Below are 7,336 nucleotides of genomic sequence, written 5' to 3'. Positions count from 1 at the left end.
TGAGTTCACATTTGTGTGAGGGGTGAAGTGTGGCTGTTTAGGTCAAAGCTTGCTTGCTTGCTTTCCTTCTTTCTTTAATTTAAACAATTTTTTGGCGGGGGGGGACAAGCGGGGAGGAGGGTGTGTGTGTGTGTGTGTGTGTGTGAGAGAGAGAGAGAGAGAGAGAGAGAGAGAGAGAGAGAGAGAGAAGCAGACTCCCTGGTGAGCAGGGAGCCCCCGATGGGGGGGCTTGATCCCAGGACCCTTCGATCATGACCTGAGCCGAAGGCAGACGCTTAACCGACTGAGCCACCCGGGCGCCCCAGCTTTCTTGTTCCTTTGTCTGCCTGCCTGCCTGCTGCGTGCTTGGTCTGTGGATGTCTGATTACCGTCCTCTGATGTCACGGGGAGGTGGGCCATCTTTCCTCCTTCGAGTGGCCTTTGAGCATTTGTCAAACCTCTGTTGGGCTTGGGCGTATCTGTTTGGGTATCTGTTCCGTGATAGCTCTTTGTCTGGCAACCTCACAGGTCTCTGTCGTCGCGTCTAGAAATAAGCATTAAGCCAGGGGCGACTTTATTTCCGAGTTTTGTTTTGTTTTCACTTGTTTTGTTTGAAATCACCGTAGCGATTTTAATTCCTTTTGCCCATCCGCTTGTTTATGTAATCTCCACACCCATCCAGTGTGGTGCTGGAACTCACAACCCCTGCAGATCAAGAGTCGCAGTCGCGTGGTCCTCCGACTGACCGAGCCAGCCTGGTGCCCTGAAATATGTGTACGTGCAAAGCAAATGTCAAGACGGCACCCACAAACTTTTTACCGCGAAACCGCCTTTGGATCGCCGCACTCTTGAGTTGAGGAAATACCGGTAAAGAACGTAGGTAGTTTAGCCCACTAAGGAAGAATCAACTTTAAAGGAAAACCTTCATTTCAAGTTCTGATGTTTGGTCAGTTCTCTCAACTCAGTAGATGTCCAGCCTTCAGAGTTACGGTATTTGCTTGATTTCTCTCTTGTCCGCGTTTCCTCATTTACTTTCGCAGTGCTCAGGATGTATGGTGTACAGAGAACAGTTTTCATCCTGTGTGTGTGTGTGTGTGTGTGTGTGTGTGTGTGTGTGTGTGTTCTGGTGGTGGCGGGGGGGGGGGGGATGTTGTGACTGTGGGATCAGGGATTCACACAGGTAAGAAGAAGGCAAAGAGAAAGGCTTGGAAAGGAAACCATTAAAAGCCCATGTTCAAATGGTGAAGGTGAATGTAATAAGAGTTCCCTTTAATCAAAGGAAGTCTTGCTGGAGGTTGCTTCTGCCCTCTCCTCCCTGGATAGGAGGGTGAGGTTTTTTTAAAGGTCCCTACGGGGCACAGAAAGCAGTAAAGCGCCATAGCACCTGGCTAGGATGCTGCTCTGCTGCCCTCTAATGTCGCATCCTCTGCTACTGTGGATGTTTTCCTCTGACTACTTCCTGTTTACAGGTGTTTATCTTTTTTTTTTCTTTCCATAATAAAGATTTTTATTTATTTGAGAAAGAGGGCGTGAGTGAGAGAGCACAAGCAGGGGGATCGGCAGAGGGAGGGAGAGAAGCAGACTCCCCACTGAGCAGGGAGCGTGATGGGGGGCTCTGTTCCAGGACCTTGGGGCTATGACCCGAGCCAAAGGCAGCTGCCCAACCAACCGACTGCACCACCCAGGCGCCCCAAGACAGGTGTATGTCTTGGATGCTTAATGCTGCTCCGCGTCTGTGGTTTGTGTGTTTGTTTTTTAAAGCTTTCTAATTTTAAGTAATCTCTATGCCCATCCAGCGTGGTGCTGGAACTCACGAGCCCTGCGGATCAAGAGTCACCCGGTCCTCCTCCGACAGAGCCAGTCAGGTGCCCTGAAATACGTGTACTTGAAAGACGAAAAAAGGAAGAAAAAAAAAGAAACAAAAAACTTTTTTTCCTTTACACGCCAGAGGAAGTGCTACGCCTGGTTTTTCTTTTCTCCTTAATATCATGGAACATTTCATCATCAATTATTTACCTCTTCTCAAGCACCACCCACCCTCCCTTCCTCTCTTACCCCCCCCCGCCCCCCCCCCCCCCCCCCCCCGTGTCCTAGTGTTGGAATGCGCGGATGTCCCGGAGCTGGATTTGTTTAGTGAATGGCTATTTTAACTCCCTTCCTCCCCATTCCGCGCCTCCTCCTCCCCCCCCGCCCCCCCCCACCGTGTGTTTCCGGGTTATGGTCACAGATGCTGAAACCGAGATATATGTGTGTGTGTGTGTGTGTGTGTGTGTGTATAATATATATATAATATTAAATATATTAAATATATTTAATAAATATATAATATATATTTATATATAATAAATATATTATTTATTTATATATTATATAAATAAAAATATAATAAATATACAATAAAATAAATATATAATATATTTAAACATATTAAATGTATTTAATAAAAACGTTAAATATAAATATATTAATATATAATATTATATATATATATATATATTTAAATACTGGTTGATTTATTTATTTGACAGAGAGAGAGAGACAGCCAGTGAGAGAGGGAGGGAACACAAGCAGGGGGAGTGGGAGAGGAAGAAGCAGGCTGCCATCGGAGGAGCCTGATGCGGGGCTCAATCCCAGAACGCCCGGATCATGCCCTGAGCCGAAGGCAGACGCTCAACGACTGAGCCACCCAGGCGGTTTCGGGGGAAACCGATATTCTTATCGCCACACCTGCCTTTGCACGGATGTTCCCCCATGCCTGTTTGTTGTCCTTGGATGTCATCGTGGTACACGCAGAGAGGGATTCAGTGTGCACCTTTCTGGGGGCGTGTGTCAATCACCCCCTTTCTGCCCTCCTGAGCTTTCTTCGTATGCTTGAGAGAGACTTCCTCCCCTTGAAATGATAGAAGAAAAATGGTTCAACCGTTGTTGTTCTAGGAGTACTCACACGGTCTCTGTTTTCCGTTCCCTGCCTGCCCCCCGAAATTTGTCTTAAGTCCTCCCAGAGGCCCAGGGCACCGCCCGTGTGCCGCTGTGGGAAGCCCGCGTAATGCCGGCCGGGCCTCTGGGGCCTGCCGGTGTCTGCGGGGAATTTTATTTTATTTTTTTAAGATTTTATTTATTTATTTCACAGAGAGAGAGAGAGAGAGAGAGAGAGACAGACAGACAGGCAGGCAGGCAGACAGGCAGACAGGCAGACAGACAGACAGCGAGAGAGGGAACACAAGCAGGGGGAGCGGGAGAGGGAGAAGTAGGCTTCCCGGTGAGCAGGGAGCCCGACGGGGAGCTGGAAACCAGGACCCTGGGATCGTGACCCGAGCTGAAGGCAGACGCTTAGCGACTGAGCCACCCACGCGCGCCCCTTTGGGGAATTTTCCGCCCACGTCCGCTTCCGGCGGGGTCGTGCGTGCGTGCGTGGGCGTGCGTGCGTGGGCGTGAGCGCATGCGTACGCGCGTGTCCCGTGGCCAGCCGGCTCCCTTTCCGGCTGGAGCGGCCCAGACACGTTTTCCCGGTCTGCCCTGGGGTGCTGCAGCCGTGCCGCGCTGGTCGGGGGCTCCCGAGGCCGACGCCCCGGGTCCGCGCGCCCCACACCCTCTGCCCGCCCCTCCGAGGTGGGGCCGGGACAAGATCGGGTGGCCGGGCGGCCGGCTGTGCGCCTTCACGGGCCCGCGATCTGGATCTGTCTCGGTGTCCTTTGCGCCGGTTGTCGGGCGCCACCTGGCGGCCGCTTTTATATAGCGTCACCCTGCCAGAGCGTCGCCGATGTCAGTAAGGGATGGCATTTGGCTGCGGTCCCCAAGCCGGAGTTCCAGGAAGCCGGTGACACTAGCGTGATTGTCCCGCTCTCTCTGGGGTGTCGGCGCGCGATCGGCTCGCGGGAGATTGAACCTCCAGGCTTGTGAGGGTGTGACGCCGCCACCGCCTCGCTCCCTGAGAAGGGTGTGGGGGTCGCCTGGACGGGTCGACCAGCACCCACCGGTGTCCCCTCCTCGGCCCGTGGGGGAATGGGAGCGGGTGTGTCCGGCGCCCGGACGCCATCCGGCCGGTGGCTCCGGTCGGTCGTCGGGCCTTCCGTGTCGCGCGGTTTTCTCCCGTGTCGCGCTCGAGCCTTGAGAGGAAGCCCGTGGATGGCGTGACGGGCCCGGCCACGGGGCACGCGTGGGGTTCCGGTCGTCTGACCCGATTTTCTTACCAAGCTTTCCGAGGCCCGCTGCGGAGGTGGGGACCGGAGGGGACCGGAACGGACCGGACCGGATCGGGTCGCGAGGGGAGGCACGGATATGGCGCCCCAGGGGCCCGGCCGCGATTCCCATTGCGGTCCGGCCGTCGGGGACGCCTCCGTGGTATCGCCCCCTCCCCCCCCCAGTCCCAACTGGGAGTCGGGGACCGGCATGGGACCGGCATGGGACAGGCGTGGGGCCGTCCTGAGGGCCGGGGAGCAGGGCGTCCACAGGTGCCTCCGCAGGACTTTGGTGATTTTTCTAAGTCCTGACGTGGGGACGACAGGCGGACTGGGGGAGGGCCTACCCGGCCCGCTCCACCTCCCGCGAGTCCCCCGTCGGTCCCGGCTGCCGCCACGCTCCCGGGGTCGACCAGATGGCCCTGGGGGCTCCAGGGGCCGGGGCTGATGGAACGGTGCTTGGGGCCGGTGGCCTGGCTACGGTCCCAGGAGGTCCCGGTGACTTGTGTCTAGGCCCCGGCAGTCGGCGTGGTGATTTTGTCACCTGAAATGAGCACTTTTTGTTGCCAGGTAGGTGCTGACACGCTGTGCTTTGGCGACTGTCGCCTTAGAGATGGGGACCTCTGGGCGTGTGCGGGGCGGGGGGGACCTCTGGGCTTGACCATGGTGCCAAGCCCGGCTGTGCCCTCGCTTACTTGAGCCGTCCGCGTGGGCCTGTGCGCCGGCTCGGGTGCCTCCAGATGGTCCAGGCCGTGGTGCCGCCTCCGGTCTCCAGCACCCGAGGGCGGTGTGGGCAGGCGGCGTGGGTGCTTTACCCCGTGCGCTCCCCACTGCGGGCACCTGGCTGCGGTCGTGACAACCCTTGTCCCGCAAGGCTCCGTGCCACGTGTCAGGCGTCCTCCTTCCTTGGGTTGTCCGGCTGCTCTCGCCCTGGGGTCGAGGGGTGCTGGCGAGGCTGAAAGCAGGTCCCTCTGGTTGCTGTCCTCGCCGGGCTTTCCCCCCCTCGGGACCTCCCTGGGCACATTCTGCCGATCGATGTGGTGATCTCGTGCTCTCCCGGGCCGGGCCTAAGCCGCGTCAGACGAGGGACGGACATTCATGGCGAATGGGACCGCTCTTCTCGTTCTGCCCGCGGGCCCTTCGCGCTCCTCCTCCTCCTCCTCCGCCTGCTGTGGCGGTGCGGGGAGGGCGCGGGGGGGGTGTGGACTCCGGCCCGACCCCGCCCTCCCACGTTCGGCCTCCTGGTGTCCGTGGGACCGGGGTCCTCTGACGCAGCGGACACTCTCGCTTGCCTTTCTTGGCTTCGTGTGGTGAGCGGCTCTCCCTGCCATGGGGAGGGCCGTCCCGACGCCGCGCTGCTCACCGCCTGGGCGTGCTGAGCGCGTTGCGCCTGGCCCTCCGTGGTGCCCCTGGAGCGCTCCAGGTTGTCTCAGGTGCCCGAGGCCGAGCGGTGGCGTCGTTTCCTGTTCCCAGCGACCCCCTCGGGCCACCGCTGTTGGTGGCGTAGTCCGAGGAGCGGGTGGTGGAGTCGGTAAGGGAGGACCACCTGCCCCCCCCATGGGGATGCGGGCGCCTCGTCGTCCCCCTGGCGCATGCCGTGCTGGGGGGGCCTGGACGTGGCGGGGTGTGTGAGCGATCGCGGCGGGCCGAGCCAGCGCTGTGGCGCTTGGCCAGCCGAGGGGTGCCGTTTCTTCGCCCCAGCATGCCACGTCCGTCTCCGCCTCTCGTGGCCTCGCCGGAGGCACGGAGCTCTTTCCGGGCGGTGACGCGAGCATGGTGTGCGTGGCGGGGCAAGGACGGTCTCCTTGTTGGGCCCCAGCCGTGAGCGCTCAGGATTGCCCTGTGCCTGCCCCTTGCCGCAGACCTACCCCCGCCCCCCGAGCCCTTGGCGGCCTTTGGAGAGCCGTTTAGCGGGGCCCGGTCGGGGGACGAATGGGTGGGGGCGATGCGCCCTCGGTGAGAAAGCCTTCTCTAGCGATCCGAGAGGGTGCCTTGGGGTACCGGAACCCCCCAGCTGCCGCCCCTCCTCTGCGCGTAGTGGCCACCGATGCGGGGTGACTACCGTTGCGTGTTGGGCAGAGCCCCCTCTCCGTGAGGGGTCTGCCGGCCCCGCGGCGGGGCCGAGCGCCGCTCTTTGCCTACCGCGGCCTGCGCCTCCCCCCTCCGAGTCGGGGGAGGATCCCGCTGGGCCTGGCCGGCGTCCGGCGCGCGGGGCTCCCGCGTGCGTGCGAGTGCGCGTGCGGCCACTCCCTCGCGGTGCTGTGTCTCCCGAGGGGTGGGGCGCCCCCGCGCGTCCCGCTTCCCCGTGCCGTGCGAGCGGCTGTCTCCCGCCCGCTCCCGTCCCGAGTTGCCGCCGGGGGTGGCGTGCGGGCACGGGTCGGGCCGCTCTCGCCTGGGGGTTGCTTCCCCTGGGTCGTGACTCCGGGATGGACCAGACGGATGGACGGAGGTTCTGCTGGGCCCCTGCGGCGGGGGTCACGTGGGGTTTTTGGGTCCCAGCCGTGGTGGGGCCTGGTTCGCGGGGGGGGGGCCCGCCAAGGGTGCTGAGGCCGGCCGGCGTCCCGGGCGTCGCGGGACCGCTCTCATGCTGGTGGCGGTGGGATCCCGTGCACGTTTACCCGGTGGCCCGGTTCGCGTCTTCGTTGGCGCGCGCCCTTCCCCCGAACCACTCCCCCCACGCGCTCCCGGCCCTCGCCCGCCCTGCGCCCCCTCCCCGTCACCGCCGACCCACCCCCTCCGTGCCCGCCTCGACCAGATGGCTGAAGGCACGTCGTGCCCCCGATCCGCCCTCTTGGGACCGAAACCGGCCTCGCCGCTGTTGGGTGTTGTCCCCTCCCCAGCCGCTACGGCTTTGGGGGGGTGGTCGTCCCCGGGCGAAGTGCTCTCGGCCCCTCGTGAGGAAGGAGGGTCTCTGGTCGAGCAGGGTGCAGGGGGGTTGGCGTTGCTGCGCGTGCGGGAGAGCGTTCTGGGGGCCGGTCGTGACGGTGGCGTGGTGGTTGTGGCCCGAGCCCCGCGAGGTTGCCAGGGCCCGCCGGGGGCCGGGTCGGCATCCTCGGGTGCCACGGGACCGCCCTTGTGCTGGAGGCCTCGGGCGGTGGGACCCCGTGTGCCCCGGTGGCCGACCTCGGGCTCTGAGGCGCCTTTGAAGGGTCCCTGAGCCCCCTCGCGGCGGCCCGCGG

This window comes from Ursus arctos, unplaced genomic scaffold (assembly GCF_023065955.2).
Source record: "Ursus arctos isolate Adak ecotype North America unplaced genomic scaffold, UrsArc2.0 scaffold_274, whole genome shotgun sequence".
Taxonomy (NCBI): domain Eukaryota; kingdom Metazoa; phylum Chordata; class Mammalia; order Carnivora; family Ursidae; genus Ursus; species Ursus arctos.
Note: the sequence above shows the minus strand (reverse complement) of the source record.